Genomic DNA, 17,617 nt, shown 5'->3' with positions numbered 1-17,617 from the left:
AGAGAGGCGACTCCTCTGGGGCTGGGCTAACCTGGGGCAACCTTCACTCTCTCACAGAGCCCATTATATTTTTTCTTGCTTCCTTGTTTATTTCTTTTATGGCCAGAAAGGAGGTATGTTCAACCTTTGTACAATGTCTTCCTGTATAAAAGTTCAGCACACAGGTCTCTAGTGTTTGAGCCCAAGCCATGCTCATATTCGGGGGACTAAGAAATGCAAGGAGAATTGCCAAATCACAGAAGTTAAGAGATCGAATTTGGCATTTTGAGTAAAACTGGAAGTTCAATATCTGAGCAAACACCAAGGAGATGGTCCAGGCAGGACCTCAGGCAGAGGCCATGCTGTCATGAGCCTGACCTCATGTAAATGAAACCAAACACGTGGACTTCTGTGTGACTCCAACACATTCCCTGCAGTGTCCCTCCCACAGACAGTAACGTGCTCCTGGAATGCATTGTGTGACCCGGGACCCAGGATGCACCGTGAGGCAGTGGGGCAGCATTACAACGATCGCTTCAGGTCTCACGGATCACACTAGACGTGTATGAATTCCATCACTTATTCAAGAACGTTTCAGTTCTTTAAAAATACAAACCCAACAATTTGTCCCCGATATCTTTGAGTAAAAGTGAGATTCTAAGAAGACGTAATAAGCACTCTCGTGATTTAAGTACCTTCAGCCATACTGCTCCCAGCGCAGCCCACAAATCCAGACCCACAGGGCGTGTTCACACGGGCTGAGCCTCCATGAGAGGAGCAGGTGAATCTCTACTCGTATTCTCTGTTGCTGCCTTCAGCCACGGACCAAGGCCCAGGTGGGCTCTAAAGGCGTGATTTGCCCAGCATGCCCGGCAAGCACAGGGAAGGTGGAGAGGGTGGTGGGCAGAGCTGGAGGCAGACAGACACCCACATCCCTTCTAGAATTCTACATGCCCTCTGTGCTCTGCTTTCTACAGTCTCCATGGATCCAAGCTGGTTAGGCTTCTGCCCACATCATTTTATCCAAGGGAAAAACACAGGAGGCAGGTGACTTAGACCAACTTCAATTAACTAGATGTAAACGAAAATAGCAATAGTTTCAGGACTTACCTGTGGGTTAGTTCAGTGCACATGAAGGGATAGCTTACAACCTGGAGTCCAGTCCTCAAACAGTAAAAAAGTATGCATTGGCTTGGCTGTCCTGTTTCTGTGCATTTTTACCCCAAAGAAACACACAAATGCTAACTGTATTTATTTACCTCTTTCCTTCCCCTGCCATTTCTTCCTACTTAATCGGTGTCGGTGCCGCTGTCTTCTGCTGCAGGGTAAGCCACCAGAAGACAGCTCAGTCAATGGGGACAGGCAGGTGTCTGTCCATGGACTTTCTCGTGAGCTCACTGCCGGGGGCTTGGGGCCTCCTTCCCAGGCTCAGCCGCCATCCAAGGACTCCACAAGCAGAAGAGAGACTCCAAAGTGCAAACGCTGTGATTTCTCATCAGGCCCAGCAGTGCCGTTGGGGGTAAATCTGGCTCACAGACACATTTTGCTTGGCCCTCATAGCATCAGAAAGTAAGCTAACAGTAAAGTTTACATAAAAAGTGCTGTTGCCAGCTTGCTTTGCAAGTAGGAAGATCCGGCCGGGCTGGACCGCAGGCCGCACTGGTGTCTGAGCACTAACTCGGGCGCTGGGGCCCTTCCAGTACCGCGTCTGTCCAGTCGGCCGGAATCTGCACAAGCCAGTCCATTCGGACTCCCCCATCGGGACGGGAGCCTGCAGGCCTGAGGGCGGACCATGCAGGCTGTCCAGTGTCCAGAGCAGACCCAGCAGCCCACGTGTTCTCATCCGTGGAGGGAATAGATGTGCTTAGAGAGCTCACATATGCACTTTCCCATGTTGAGATCTCATTTTTCTTTCAGATTGGCCGTGATGATTGCGGGGTCGTGGAGAGAGCAGGCAGGTGGGCAGACAGAGGAGGCTCACAGTCCCCCCACTGCTGACCCCCTGTACCTGCTACCCGTTTGGTCCATGGCAGGATCATCATGGACAGAATAAACAGCATGAAGTGACAAAACAAAGGTGAGTCAGAGCTAGAGAATACGCGTTTTAGAAATACAAAATTCATAAAATGACTAAATATACAAGGGAGTAAGTTATTTTAAAGATAAATATGTTAACACAAATTTCAAAAATAAAAATAAGAATTAATAACTTGAAAAATAAATATTTAGTAATTAATATAAACAATGTAAAATATGAAAGCAAGAGCAAACTAATTTTATTTAACATTACAAACACTAAAATAATGTCAGAAACACAGAGTTGGATATTATGAAATTCATACTTTGGGCATGAAAAAATCAAATATCAGCAATTTCATATGTTTGAACCCAACATATGTTACTATTACTCTGACAATGTTCCTCAACAGCTGGAAAACATCTGTGTTCGCTCTTTTGTGGGAAAGAAAACACAGCCCTCCTGGAGCTGGCCGGTGTGCCGAGGGCCTGACGGATGCTTGGGTGGGCATCTGTTCCCTGGACCTCAGTCCTGTTTCCGTCCCCACCCATCCTGCTGCCTCGGCCACCGTCTGCTGGCCCCAGGCACCACCACCCACACCAGGGCTGTGGCTCCAGTGTCTGCAGCCACTAGAGGACCCAAACTCGGTTCTTTGAGAAGCATTGAGGATGGCCCCTACAAGATTCCCTCTTTCTAGTATCGATTTTCACAGCATAATGGGTGCCTTGCTACTCAGATACCCACTGCCCTTTACAAAGTATCACTTTTACTGCAGGTTCCCCTGTAACAGCAGAAGAGCCAAACCAACAGGGACTGAGGCACCAAGATTACTCCCTCGTGGGGCAGAGCCAGAAGAGGGCAGTCATGGGCTGCTGGCCGGGACCCAGGCTGTGTTTAGCTTCTCCGGTTCTTCGGATTCTATCCTCCAGCTCACAAGGTGGCTGCTAACCCCAGCCATTGCATCTGCCTCCAGTCAGGAGGGAGGAGGGAGGAGGGAGAAGGGAGGAGGGTGGCAAACAGCTTTGTTTAGCTTCCCGTCACCCCTTCAAGAAGCCTTTCTGGTCTCCCTCCCAAATTCTTCCATCTGAGGTCTCGCTGACCAGAGACTAACAAAATAGCCACCTTGGATACAAGGGAGGCTGGGGAATGGTTTTTAGCTGAGCAGATGGCTGGGCCCCGTAATGTAGGCTACACTTAACAGGGAAGAAGGGCGGCTGTGAGGTGGGCAGGTAACATTATTCTTCTTGCCAGAAGTTCCTCCATGTCTTCTCTCCCTGCCACGTCTCTGTACCTAGAGTTTCCCACCTCTGGCCCCTGCAGGCTCAGCCTGGATGTAACCTAAGCCGCCTGCACCGCAGGCTCCCAGGGAGCCCCGTCCTGTGCCAGGTTGGTTCCCAGGCGGCTCTGGCTCGTGAACGGCTGGACACAGTCAGTACAGAGAGTAGAGTGTACGTGCTCCAAACCGGGCAATTCCAGCTGCACCCAGTGACCCGGGACGATAGATGGCAACTGTTCAGAATCAAGACGAAGTACCTGGGGAAAAATGACCAGTTTCACATACAAATTAGTAATCTGATGAGCCCTGCTTTGCAGACACAGAACGCAAACTTAACAGGGACAACACAAACTGCACGTTAAAATGTTATTCCTAAGGTTCTCAGCTTTTTTGACTTTGTTCAAAATAGTGAAGGAACAAACACGTGGGGCTGTTTTCTTCAGCACAGGCCGTGGGGGGGACTGTTGTGTGAAGGTTCCTCCTGGGTGTCGGAGAACCCAGAACTCCCGTGGCTTTGGACCTTCTGCCACAGTCTGTAGTGAAATGGTTCGTTCTGAAGGAGCCACCAACTGGGTTGACTGCGCGTGTTCAGGTTCGACTCTTCTCTTCATAATTGGGACAAATTAAATACAAAATAATGTCCCGTTGTGGCACAATGGAAAGAACACAGGGTTTGGCACTGCACAGACTGGGGTTCAAATCCTGCCCTCAACCCTTCCCGGCTTCATTACGTTACGTGATTTGCTTGACTTTTTCACGCTGGTTCTCTTCCCCGAGCAGTTTGGGTAACTGAGGCGGAGCTGGTGACCATGTAGGCGGGAGGGTGAGGGTCACTCTGAAAAAAAGGGAAGGCCTCAAGAGGATCTGGGGTAGCTCGCCTAATGATCCGGCCCCTGTCACTGTTCTACGACACCCAGAAGGTAGAGATGGAAGGAAAGAACAACGCACACGAGGAAAGGAGGGTGATAAACGCGGAGGAGACAGAGCTGTGAAGGGTAGCCCCGCTCACCGCGGCCGGGCCCCGCTGGCCTGCCAGGTTCGCGGCCCGCAGGACACGTTGCCGCTTGGCTTTTGTCGGAAGGACTGTCTGCTCTGACGTGGGGTCAGGAGAGACTCCAAGACTCTGCCAGTGTTGCTGGCGTTTTTCCAGAACCGGCAAGTCAGAAGAAGCTTCAAAACAAAACGAAACAAAATGACGACCCTCAAAGCGAAAAGAGAACGCGTTGCATTCAGAAGGGGAAAAGTGATGTTCTAAAAGTGTACTTAGAGAAAGCCTCTGAGAGCTGAAACACAGAAGACGGCAGAAGTCGGAGTGAGTAGAAGTGTGGCAGCAAAAATTGAAGAAATTTCTCAGAAAGTAGACAAAAGAACAAGGACTTAGAATATTAGTGAAAACAAACAAAACAACACATGATGTTCAGGTTCCTGCGTTGACTACCGGTTTGTGTCCCCTCAAAATTCACATGTTGGAACCCTATCGCCGGCACGTTGATGTTTGGGGGCCTGCCGGTCCTCGCGGTGGGTCAGCGCCCAGGTGGCAGTGTGGACGTGGGCGAGCACTCCACTCTCTGCCGTGAGAAGACCTCCCTCGGCAGACCCAGAGACGGTTCACACCAGACAGCGCCCCGGGCTGGGCCTCGGAGCCTCTGGTGCCGTGAGAGGTGGATCTCTGTCGTTCAGGGCTCCCGGTCACAGTGACGGGTCACAGGAGCCCGAAGCAATGAATAAAAGGCTCTTTTCAGAAGCTACGACATTCTACTAATAGGAGCTCGAAAATAGAAAACAGAGAAGTTATGCATCAAAGGACTAAAATGAAACAAACGTCCAGAAGTTAAGGACTGGACTTCCCACAATGAAAGCATCCACTGGGTTTTCAAGACAACGAAGGGAGCAAGCCATCACACCAGGACTCATCGTAAGAATATCGTGAGAAATAACATTGAGACATCTGACTTCAAATATTGAGATAAATATTACAATTGAAGGTCATTACTTCTGGGAAGTCTTTCACCAGAACAGGCAGAAACGGTTCAGAGGAGAGCTGTGTTTCTGTATGAGCCCTACATTTGACTTTTTCTGTTGACTGTGCTTATGTATTAACACAAAAATAAACAGACATTACATTATTTTGAAAAGTGAGACTTTTCCCCAATAAAGCACATTTATGTGCTCACATAATTGTTTCTATTGTTACCTGCATGTGCAGAGGAGTACTTACCATGTTAATGTTGGATTCAGGTGACAAAGGTGATTCAGGGCTGCTGTGTCCTCTACGAGTGTGAAGACTGAGCCACAGACGGGCGATCAGCTGTGGCAGATGCCAGCCCTCAACCTGCAGGGACCTACCTGGCAGACTCAACATGTTCTGGGTGCTTTCTGCTGTGGCCCTGGGGTTTTCCATCGTCATACGGACCATGACCGGATGCTGGGGGTGTAACCGGAGCCTAAGGCTCTTGACCAAGCAGCTGTTGCTGTGGTAGCGCACACCGTGGGCCCCCATTTCATCGTCAAGCGAAAGACCACCCTGCTGAGAATCAGTCTGGACTTCAAACAGTTATTTCATGCATCGAGCCTTCATTTCTGCTCTTGATTGGAGCACCTTGGATTGGAAGATAAAGTCTTTAGAAAATGTGGCATCTTGTGTCATCATGCCCCACCCCCCACTTCCCTGTGGGAAGTTGTATTTCCTGCTCTGTGGGTGTCAGACTTGGCCTGTATCTCTTCTGAACAGAATACTCAAGAGTCAGCTCATGGCCCACCATCTTCCCTATTGCCATCTCACAAAAGTGGTGACATCCCATGTGTGATCATACCTTCAGCTTGTGCGTTCAGGGCAAAGGCAGAATGGGGCAGAGTTTGGGTGGCTCGTGACAGGCGTGTCCCATGTCATTGGCACTGTTGCCGTTGCCAGAGGGTAACACAAATGCGGCTGGCAGATGGCACGTCCACCCAGAGGAGTGCCACCTTGCCCAGTTTTCCTGGTGAAGTGAAGAAACCCACACTTAGGATTTTGAGCTTGATCAAAAAAGGGAGGAAGCTACTGTTGGGGGTGGAGCTGAGGCATAACATACTCAAGTTTATGTTTACAAAAGTCATTCTGGCTGAAGCATAGAGATGGGGTTGGGGTGGAGGAAAAAATGGGTGTGGGGACATATTTTTGGAGGCTACTGAGGAAATATAAGCAAGAGATGATGGTGTGGAGGTGCTGGTGGAGTAAAAGGAACGATGTCAAGAGATATTTAGGTGGAAACCCAGTGATGGAATTAAGGCAGACGAGGTGGTGTCCAACTGGAGATGGGGGGGGGGGCACTGACAGAAGCAGGGAAATCTGTAGACAGGAGAGCCAGGGACCACTGATAAGAGGTAAAGATCAAGAGTTCTAACATAAGTAGTCTGAGCTGAGGTGGACTGGAGACATCCAAGCTGGTTTCTCGGGTGTCTTGCTCTACCTTCTGTGCAAGACAGAAATGCTGTCCGCCAAGTTGCTAACGTTCTCTGATGTTGTGGGGAAGCCCGTGCTCAGGTAAGCATCCTGTTAACACTAACTTAGTGTATTTTTATTACTATATTGAGTAATAGCAATGAGTAAGACTACTGCTTTTCTAACCTACACAAGAACATGGCTCAACTGTAGTTCATTTTTCCATTTTTGACAAACAAATGACAGTCTCCTGTTTTTACAACCACAAGGCAGACCAGGAATTTCAGTGACTGCCTCCAAGTCATAAATGAACTTTGTGAACTTTATTGCCGTATTAGGATTGCCGGCGAAGCCGCCCAAGCTGTGCCGTTAGACGACAGAGTTCCCATGCAACAGGTTCGGTATGGCGGAGGACGGCCATCTTGCGTCTGTTCTGCGAGGGAATCTCCTCGAGGGCACAGAGCTGCAGCTGCAGCTCTAGTGCGCAACCCATGGGTCACAATCCACATACAGACCAATCTAAAAGTATCGAGCAATTCTCGCTTTGGTAGCACATAGAGTTGGAACGACACAGAGGAGATTGACGTGGCCCCTGGGTGCGGGTGGCACGCAAAATTATTAAACAAGACAAGAAGCAGCATCTAAAACTTCTGGCCTGTTACTTTTCCATAATCTCTGCAATGGTGACTATAGGTGAATGTGAGGTTGGAAAGCCACCATTGCTATGAGACAGGCCTTGGGGCCTCAACAAGTAAAAAGCAGGACAGAAACAAATCACCTTACAGGAACATAAAGAAATATGTGAATTGGAAACTTTTGGCCCTTGAGAACTAATGAGGTGAAACACTGACTCCATGACATCCAATTAGTCCTTGTCTAATCCCACCCACACGGCGTACAAGGACACGCCTGTCCACCCACACGCACCCTCCTTAACTTACTCTGCCCTCTAAGGACTTCCACATCCTCAGTCATCCCTTATCTGGCTGTGCACACCCTCCCCAGCTTCTGGGACGTGGCCCTCAAGCCGCCTGACGGGAAACCAGTCTTTCCCTTCCTCTGGGAAATCCGCTCCTCTCAACGCCCAGCCCCAGCTGGCATACCTTGCGGAACCACATGCCCCAGCAGCCTGGGGTTCTGCCTTCCACTAACATCTTCTTCCCTCGAGTGTCGCTGAGGAGGACGAGTGCCTCCCTGGAAATTACGGCTTCCCACAGGGTAGTCGCCTCCCGAGCTGGAGAATTTTCTCCTCAGGGAAATGGATTCTGATTGAGTTTGCATGTTTCAATTCTACGCTTCGGAGCAAAGACCACAGAAGTGTTTTTCTTCTAAAACATTGCTGTTCTTGCTTTAGGCGGTCAGCAGTCTCCAGCCTCCGCTGGTTCCCCTCCGTGCTGGCTCCCTCCGTGGGCTGCTCACACATGGGTATGGAAGGCAGTTTACAAGGGCAGTCACTTTGGAAAACAAAGAGTTGTTGTAGAAAAGATTAAAGATACCATGTTTATATTGGGCTTCTCAATGTAAGCCGATTCTGAGATATTTTGAATAACAGCCAAGCGGACACTTATGCTCTCTGAACATTAGTGTTTTTTGCACACATATCTATTCTGCTCAATGTATTTAGAGATTTGATTTAATTACAAAACCCTAACAAACCAAACTGTGTGTTTTGCACATGGTAAAGGACCACACACTCACTAAAGCCTTAGGCGGAATCAGTTTACTGTGGATTCTATCCAATATTATGATGTTCCGTTGTCCAAAAACACAGTTATGAGAGATGAGATTAGAATTATTTGTGCTGTTTGGCTGAGATTTCATTAAGTGAGAGGGCTTTCGCGGTCTTCTTAGACCAAGCAAGCTTTATTAGGCCAAATTATTTTTAGGTGTATCTGTGGAGTCTCTCCAGTTTGTTGTATGTCCTAGTGTCATGGGGCTCTGGAATTTTGTTTTACTTTCCTTTTTTAAAATTCCCTCGCGCCCTCTGATATTATTCAGAGTAAAACACATTCTGTTTCCTGTGTGTCTGAGGACAGTGGAAATGCAGGATATGCTTGGGTTTTAATGCGGCTACAGAAGAAGTGTCACCACCATCACGGGCACCGCACGAGACCCCGAGGGGCCTTGTGCTCCCAGGACCCGCTGTCCCGCACAGTAGCCGCTTACCTGTACGCAGGGCAGCTGTTAAGCATTTTCTTAGAGTCAGACGGCATTCAGATTTGCAGTATTCACGAGTTCTCTGACAAACCGTAACTTAGTGCTCATGTGAGATATTAGCCACCGTGCTGAGTGTCACGGCTCAGGCCACACGTAGCCAGCTTCCAGTGTTCGGTTCACCACACGGTTCTCTTAAGTTCCAGACTAAGGTATGTTCAGCCTTCGGTGCAGCACACAAAACATCTCCAGTTCCTGTCACTGATGCCTTGAGCCATAAACTCCCCAAGAAAAAAGAAATCTTTTTCTAAGGAGATTGGCTTCCTTTCAAGCTTATGAAAACCAGCCAGAGGGCTCAGGCTAAGTTTAGACACCTAAAAATAAAGTGAAAACTTGGTTTTTAAAGTTATTATTATTATTACTTTAAAAGCCATTTTGAAATGTACTCATATAGTGTTACAAAATCAGACTTAAAATGTTTCATTGTCATCATGAAAATCAGTCTGGTTTTGGCTCCGATAAAATGAAAAGCTTCTGTAACGAATGTTTCTTCTTCCTTCTCTCCTAAGAACTGCAAGGAGAGTCCACTTACACAGCCACCAAGGGTCGTCAACGTCGTGAAGACAGAGGTGGGATGGGCACCAGGGCGGGGAGGGGGTTAGTGTTTAATGGGGACAGAGTTTCTGTTTTACAAGATGAAAAGCTATGGGGACAGACAGCTGCACAACAGTGAACGGATGTCGTGCCTCTAAGCTGTACTCTCAGAGATGGTGAAGACGGTGAACTCTGTGTTGTGTATTTCACCACAATAAAAACGAAGGAAAACCCAAACCGAAACTGTGTATGCGAAACTCCTTTTTAATGTTTATTTATTTTTGAGGGAGAGGGAGAGAGAGAGAAAGCGAGGGAGAGCAGAGAGAGAGGAAGAGAGAGAATCCCAAGCAAGCTCCGTGCCGTCAGCACAGAGCCCAATGCGAGACTCAAACTCATAAACTGTGAGTTCGTGACCTGAGCCAAAATGAGCGTCGGGATTCTCAACCTATGAGCCACCCAGGTGCCCCTAAATATACACAGTTCTGTGGGACAGACAACGATGATGGTGTACCCATCACAGCACCTGTTTGTCACTTAGCTCTTAAGCATCATCTTTCCCTTAAAGAGTTGGATGCATTTTCAGACATATGTGTTCTTATAAATGGTGTGTTTCTGATGTAGATATGGATTTGCCTGTTGATGTTTGGCTTTCTTTCGAATACTATACTTTTTAATATACGCCAAACATATGAAAAACCAGAATGAAAAGAAGATTCTGAAAAATGGCAGGCCAGTCGCACTCTTTTCTACTTTCACGGAGGAAATGCTGCACTTTTCTGGCAGCTGGGTGATTGTGAGGTGGGTGTTCCCTACCATTGTTGAAAATCAAACGTAAATTTTCTGAACTTCTCTAAACAGGAAGATTCTTACCAGAACTTAGTTAAGGATAATTTGGTCATTTTAGAAAGTGGGTTTATGCAGGTGAGTGCTACAACAAAATCCAACAAATTCTAAAGACAGAGGGTTGAAATACAGCTGCCTGGAGAGAGAGGTGCCTCTGCTCTCCGCGGCACGACCTTCGCCGCCGGTTCTCCGTCCGTGGGGCCAGCAGGTACAGTCCCTGGTCCCCAGGCATGGCCCCGAGGCCGCACCCACGGCCGGCAGGTCTGCTCACCAAATCTGGGAGCTGGGTGCTGCCGTGGGGAGGAGGGGAGCGAAGAAGGCGGATCCCAGGGGCCTCCCTCCATTAACATCGGCCTCATCCTGTGAACTCCCTATGTGTCCAAGCACATGACATCACATCACATGTCACTCTCTCTTAAGAGAAATGTGCGTGAAGCTGGGTGCGTGAACGCGAAGTCAGTTGTGGACACGCGTCGGCCCCTGCAGCTGTTTTGTGTGGCGCACAGAGCATGGCTGGGCAAAGCCCACGTCCCCAGACGCAGAAGCAGCGGTCAATGCAGAGTTACAGACAGACCAAAACATGCATGGTTAATAAAAAACAAACAGCAAAGTCTGGCTGAATAGGCAGAGAGCCTCTGGGGGGAGAGTCCAGAGCTCTGCAAAGCGGGAAAACCGATGGGGCCGAGGCTGTCTTTGGTGTCATGACCGCGTGTCAGACCTGGGGTTCTGAGCAAATGCTCTTCAGCGAGCAGACGCACAGCGACACACGCATGTCTGTTGGTCATGAACACCACGAACAGCTTTCTATCAATAATTAAATGTAAATGCGTGGTTTAAGACAAAACTAATCCAAGATCATTAGTAGAGCTTAGTGTCTCCAGGGTCTCTGTGGCCCTCAGCTCAGCTGTATTCATGGACAGAGTAACTCCGAGGCCAAGTCTGTCACTGAAAACTTCTAGAAGCACCTTCGTCCTGGTGTAGGTAACAGACTCCACCCATTTTGCCTGTCCTGTGCCTCAGAGACTCTCAAACCCTGGAGATGGCCTCCCTTGGTTCCTTAGAGAAGAAGGTAAGTGTGTAGGGACGTGAGATGCCCTGTCCCGTCCATCAGGCACTACTCTTGCCTCCTGTTCCAGAGGAGAGAGCCAAACCTTGGAAAACCATGTAAACTGACTGTGACCTAGGAGTAAGAAGTGACATTGTAAGGGTCTGACCCAAATGTCTGTTCAACACCAAAACCTGTGTGCTTCCCACTAAGCCACACCGCTTTTCAGGGATTTGTTCTTACTAGAACACAGAAGAATGACTTACAGAGGCACTGATAAGTATCTGGAGACTAGGTACAGCAGAAGACACAGGAAATACCCATCCAGAGCGTGCAGATATGGATGAGAGATTCCAACCATTCCCCTACGACAGAAAAAACACGTATGAGAAAACAGTTAAGAAAATCCAGAGTCAGAAGTGCAATAAAATGAAAGAGAAAATATCTCTTCGAAGATAGAACTGACCTGTGGACGTTTTGCTCTATGAAGTCATGGCATGAGACACACTGGCTGAGGCGCCCTGACCTCACAGAACAACCCCACCTCTCAGGGCCCGGGGTGGGGGGCCCTCTGCCCCACGTGTCCCCTGGCGGTCACAATGCGCTGGAGAACAGCAACACCCCTGGAAATGTGCTGAGAGCTATTCCTAATTAGCAGCAGTATTTTCCGTGGCACATTATGCTCTGTGAGAAGAAAGAGAACACCCTTCTCTTGGCTTTGCTTTTGTACGCTTAGCCTTTTTTTTTTTCCCACCCTGAGATGTCTTTCTGTGTAATTCAATGTAGCGTAAGACACTCTTCAGCATTCGGCAAATATTGATTGCAAGTCTAATATGTGGGACTGAAATGAAAGTCCTGGAACACACACACACACTCGATTCTTGTGAAAGCCTTTTAACGGCTCTCCACTGCAAATAAAAGTCACGCTGTTGGTGCTGGTTATGACCACCTCCTCGGGCAGCCTGAGCTGAAAAGGAAAATCAGGAAATGTGCTTTTGTGCCACACCTAGTGAGGGGCTGCATGCAAATTTCTACTTGAGTATAGAGTGTTTCTGTCCTTTAAAAAGTGAGTAGAGAGTTATAAAATTATTAGAAGCAAAGTTTTCACTCTTTCTCCAAAGAGGGCCTGGGTTTTTTCCAGACTTGGCCTGACAGGTGCCTGGGTTAGCAGTTCTGCAACCATCAGCCTGTCCAACAGGGCAGGGGGCTGACCCCTGGGGCTACCACAGTGTCCAGCAGGGCAGGTGGCTGACCCCCGGGGACACCACCTTGTCCAACAGGGCAGGGTGCTGACCCCCGGGGACACCACAGTGTCCAACAGGGCAGGAGGCTGACCCCCGGGGCCACAACAGTGTCCATCAGGGCAGGGGGCTGACCCCCGGGGCCACGACAGTGTCCATGCAGGCAGAAGCAGACCCAGGATGGAGGACAGGGACGTGGCCGATCCCGGGGTCCCAGGACAGGGAGGCTGGGGCGATGCCTTATCCTTGCAGACTTCATAGGAAACAGATGAGGTCTCAGAGTCACTAACTCCGTGTTGCTAAAGTTCTGGTTCTCTTACTCTCCATTTCACACAAGGAAATAGGAGGCTTTGAGGGCTCAGCATCTGGCCAGAATTGTTCTGACAACAGATTATAATAAGGTGTGGTATTTGGACTTGTGATTTAATGGAAATAAGTACATATAAGCAATAACCACAGACGTAACTTTGGTTCCAGCCTGTTTGAGGTGTGGCTTTGAAAGAAGCAATCAGAACGTAATACAGAAGATCATGTTAGATTTTAGGAGACTAATCAATCTTTACAAGTTAATCAAATCAAGTGGTATAAATACCAGGTAAAGCCAGAGAGAAACCCTTTCTTTGTCTTTGTTTTCCTTGAAATGATATATAGGTGTCCCTCCAACTTAAAGGCTAGGAAAAAAACCTTAAAAACAAAGCGTAATTACTGTAGTGATAGGTTGTTGGTGAGCGTCTAGTTCCGTCATCTGCTAAGATGGGCCGTCTTGGATGTCGGAGTCCGAGCCCTTCAAGTCCGAGCCCCAGCACGGACGTGACTATGAGCACAGGTGCCGGGGAACTGTTCTCTCCACTCACAGCATCCACGCTAGAGCCATGACCACCCCCACCCCCACCAGACCCTGGGTTCTACCCTGTTGTCCCCATACAGCGCTTGTTGAGTAAGAACAGCCCTTGAGCGCATCGAGCACCCAGGATCTGCTTCTGGCTCTCCTTCAGGAGGAACTGGCCTTTTTCACCTTGCTACCACAGGATGCGCGGTTCGGGGCTTAAGTGCAGATGGTCAATAAACAGTGCGCCCTGCTCTGGACAGCAGGCAGCTGTCCTGTGAGTGTCCCTCCCGAGTGCCACCGCCAGCCAGAGGACTGTCCACGAAAGGGAGAGAGCCCTGCCAGTCAAGGGTCTGCAACTTACCAGAATTCCTTCATGGAATCCCTTCGAGGGGTCACTCTGGAAGTGTGTGGGTTTTTATCGTAATTGAGAACTTAAAAAAATACTATTTCTTTGCCTACCAAAGCCTGGAAGTCTGACTTTTCTGTCATGCTGTCTTTGTCTCTCTGAAACAAACGTTAACTAGGAACTGAGTGCAAAAGTGGACTAAGAATTTATCCTCAGAGACAATATGGCCACGGAACTATTTAGGAAGTCGTATAGCCATTTACACGCTGCGTCGGCATGGCTGGGGGCTCAGCTGGGGTGAGGCCATCGGCTCCGGCTGAAAGGGCAAAACCAGGGTGTAGCTGTCAGCATCCCGCTTCTTCCCACAGGGAGAGCAGAGGCTGGGTCCTTGCTGCACAGGGGAACCGACTGCTCCCAGGACCTCAGTTACTGGACGTTAGATGCTGCAAAGTGCTCTTTCTGGACGAAAAGGTAATTACAGTGTTTAATAGCAACTCCAGGAAGTGCATATCCTACAACTTTTTTCCCTTCCCTTCGGCTAATCGAAATGCACGAGTGAAGCCATCCAGCCCCTCCACTGACGAGGACTGCTTTCGGGCGGAATCCCCAAAGTACCAGTCCCCTGAGAAACCACTTACGTGATGAGAATGCGGAAGAGGAGAGAAGGCCTGAGAGCAGGAGAGAAAGGAGACACAAAGACAAGAGAGAGGGATGGGGGGGGGGGGGGAAGAAAAGAGAACCACTTAGGTCCTGGAGGGGCCGCAGGGAAGGGTCGGCCGTGCACAGTGTCCTGGGGGAGAAGGGTGGCCTCCCCTGACTCCACAAGGGACACAGTGTCAGGATTCAGCTGTCACAGCGTGTCACCGGCCTTCTGTTTTCTCCTGGGTTAAGTTCTTCAATGTCACCTTTACCTGAAGAGGAAGTATGTCGAGGAGATGAGTCCCAGTGAGCAGTGCCCCGATACATCCACAGATCTCGTCCCTGCTTCTGAGTCTCCAAGCCGCCCCCCATTTCCTGCCACTCCCGACACATGGCCCGCGGTATCCCCGTTTCCGCACCTCTTGACTTTCTCCACTGTGAGCTGCTGCTACAATTCACCGCGGGGGCCCCGTGTGTGTGGAGCTGTCACTGTGCTACTGTCCCAGGCGGCACACGGGTCTCCTACCACGGGAGTTGGGCGGGGGCAGGTCCTTCCTCTCGTTACAGCCAAAAGACAGGTGCCCCCCCCAGCACTGACGGCCCCCCGGGACAGCAGGGCTCTGGGCCTGGCGCTCAGTTTAGGTCCCACCTTCTGCGGGACTTGGAAACACCGCCTCCACGTTTGGATTTAACACAGTTGTGATGGTGCCGTTGTTTGTGCAGGGTCCCTGTGCCACCTTTCCACCCACGGAGCCGCCTCCCGTGACCCTTGGCTTGAGGCTCTCGTCTGGGCCTTTCTGCAGCCTGACATCAATTTCTCCAAACGGCGATTTTTAAAGTAGTAATAGAACAAGCTGGGCCTGTAATGATCTCTTCACCTGAATTTTCGGTCTTTTATTTACAAAATACAGAATACGGAGTTGAATTGGCTCTCACATGGGATCCATTGTATTTAATGTTTGAACTTTTAATCGGAAGATTTCGTTCAGTGTTACAGTTTTTGTATCTCACCTATTTAACCTTGAGGCAACTGCTTATATGATCCTCAGATGTTTCAGTAAAATGCAAAGTATAAAAGAAGACATAATTCTAGATGAATCATCACCTACCACTGAATAAAAACACATTTATTTCGTAATACCAAAAGGGGTTTACTCAGGCATACCAAAATGATACATGGAATTTCTGAATTTCCCATTCTGTGAATGTCTCTGAATAGGGTAGAGAAAATTGCTGATAGCTAGTTTGAATAGCAAGAAATTTCTGGAAGGAAAGCAAACAACTATAAGTGTATGAAACTGATCTTCAAGAGAAAACGCAGGCTGAAAGCAACTTTGTCCCTATACATGTACCTTTTTTCCCACAGTAATGAGACTGTATTACAAAAAGTATGCAAGATAAAGAAGACAAAAATCACCTTGAACAATACAATCACCATCAGCGTGGCCACCACCAATACCCCAGTGTAAATTCTTCTGGGCCGTTCTCTATGTTACGTGGCTATACGGTCATATTTGCACTGTGCAGACAGTGATATGTGTTTTGTACTTAAAGCTTGATTATAAGCTTACCTCTGTATTGTCACATATGTTTTAAGCTTTGGTTGCGAGGGAGGAAGACTGAGGTTTTTATAATTATTCTTGCCTACCTCACAAACACAGTTCACTTTGCTTTTATGCACCCCCGGGGGCGGGGGGCGAACACCCAGACTGAGTGCTTGAATCCTTCTGGTTTCAGGCTGGTTCAGCTTCTTGGGAGGTAACAGTCAACTCTGGGTATCCCCTCCCCTCCTCTGGGCTGTCACGGGGGGTCAGACCCAGGGCCAGCAAAGGGGCCACCTGAGGGCCCCTGTAGGCCTCCCTCCCTGGCTCTCCCCCCTCCTTAGCCCTCGGCTCAACCACAGCAGGAGCCCCAGTTACCTGCAGAAGCCAAGGAACATCCATCTGTGTCCCCGAGGCTCCCTGATGGGCAGCTGCTGTGGTTGCCAGGCTGGGTACAGTGGCTCACAAGGGCTCAGTCACGCTGCTGGGACCCCCACAGCACCTGGCCTACAGAGTCAGAAGCAGGGAGAATAGGCTTTGAACTCCTGTCCTGCGGCTTCCTTCCCCACGGCTCTGCCTGTGCAGAGGCCTCTCTGGGCACATACCTACCGTCTCCTGAGCCCATCACTTTGCAGAAACTCTCCCAGGTCTGGCATTTTTGTATAGTAAGAGAAACTTAAGGGATCTGACACAAATACGTGTCTGCATGTAGATGTGTGTGTGTGTGTGTATATCTGTGTCTACTTCTGCCCAAGGACAGGAAAGATCACAAGTACGGAGAGTGAAAGGGAAAAAACACACTAGTTTAATCATACTTCTAGGCAGTGTCTGTTGCGCCAATAGTGCCTTAGTGTTTCCTGCTTCCTAGAAATGTGTTGGGCGTGGAATGAATTGGAGAGGGCATAAGGAGGCATCATCCCAGAGCAAGCTGCAGGCGGGTCTGGGCAAACAAGAGAGTCGTCTTCCTACAAGCACGAGGCTCAGCTGAGACCTGCACCTTTATATTACCAGGCAGTGGAAATCAGCTGATTTCTTCCCGTGAGGCTCGGAGGGGCAGCGCCGTGGAAACAATTACTCTGCCAGAGGAGGACGATCAGGAGGTCTGGGTGTAGTGTCATGTTCCAGGCCCTTCCGCTCAGGGGTGCTCTTCCTGAGGTGGGTGGGGAAGGGGTGTGGGATGAACCCAGGTGAGAATGTCCTAATATTGAAGAAACGTCTAAAATGTAAGTCGCTATTGCAGAGGCTCCTACTCCTTCTAGACTATTCCTTTTCATATAATGTACATAGCTTCTCTGTGCTGAGCCCAAGAAGACTTGAAACTGTGTAAGACCAAATAAAAGTCCCACCTGCCCAGACCCAGTTCTGAAGGCTCCAGGGAGTGCCAAGCACACTCTCTTTCTTCCTCACTCTCCGTGCTCCCTGCTGTGGGCTGGTTTCTGCATCTTGACAAACAACAAGTACTGACCATCCCAGGAGCGGCAAAGAGCAGTAGAAATCAAGAAACTAAGATTCTAATGATAGTTCTGAGCTCGATTAGTTACACACCATGCCTCCACCTCTGCTTTCCCACTCGCAGGTGGAAAGGTGTGCGGAGACCTGCGTGTGCCTCTGCTTGCCAAGCGTCCTGTGATCCCAGGCATTCAGAGAAAGTTGATGAAGCCCCAGTGTTCCCAGGCTGTATCTGTGGAACCA

At 49.2% G+C, this 17,617-nt stretch overlaps 1 long non-coding RNA gene across 4 annotated transcripts; it reads right to left on the bottom strand.

Annotated features, from left to right (window-relative positions):
• Positions 1 to 2,238: 2,238 nt before the first annotated feature.
• On the bottom strand, positions 2,239 to 12,000 carry LOC123384663. Of its 4 annotated transcripts, XR_006596135.1 has the most exons (8): positions 11,796 to 12,000; positions 11,596 to 11,694; positions 8,860 to 9,221; positions 7,797 to 8,147; positions 6,086 to 6,250; positions 4,282 to 5,871; positions 4,004 to 4,107; positions 2,239 to 3,529 (listed from the first exon to the last, which is right to left on the bottom strand). It is a non-coding gene; the product is annotated as an uncharacterized LOC123384663 (long non-coding RNA). The 4 variants fall into 4 exon arrangements; XR_006596134.1 differs by having other exon boundaries at positions 4,004 to 5,871; XR_006596133.1 differs by having other exon boundaries at positions 2,239 to 4,107.
• Positions 12,001 to 17,617: the final 5,617 nt, after the last annotated feature.

The sequence above is a fragment of the Felis catus genome, chromosome A3 (genome assembly GCF_018350175.1).
Source record: "Felis catus isolate Fca126 chromosome A3, F.catus_Fca126_mat1.0, whole genome shotgun sequence".
Taxonomy (NCBI): Eukaryota; Metazoa; Chordata; class Mammalia; order Carnivora; family Felidae; genus Felis; species Felis catus.
Note: the sequence above shows the minus strand (reverse complement) of the source record. Positions and strands in the feature narration are given on the sequence as shown.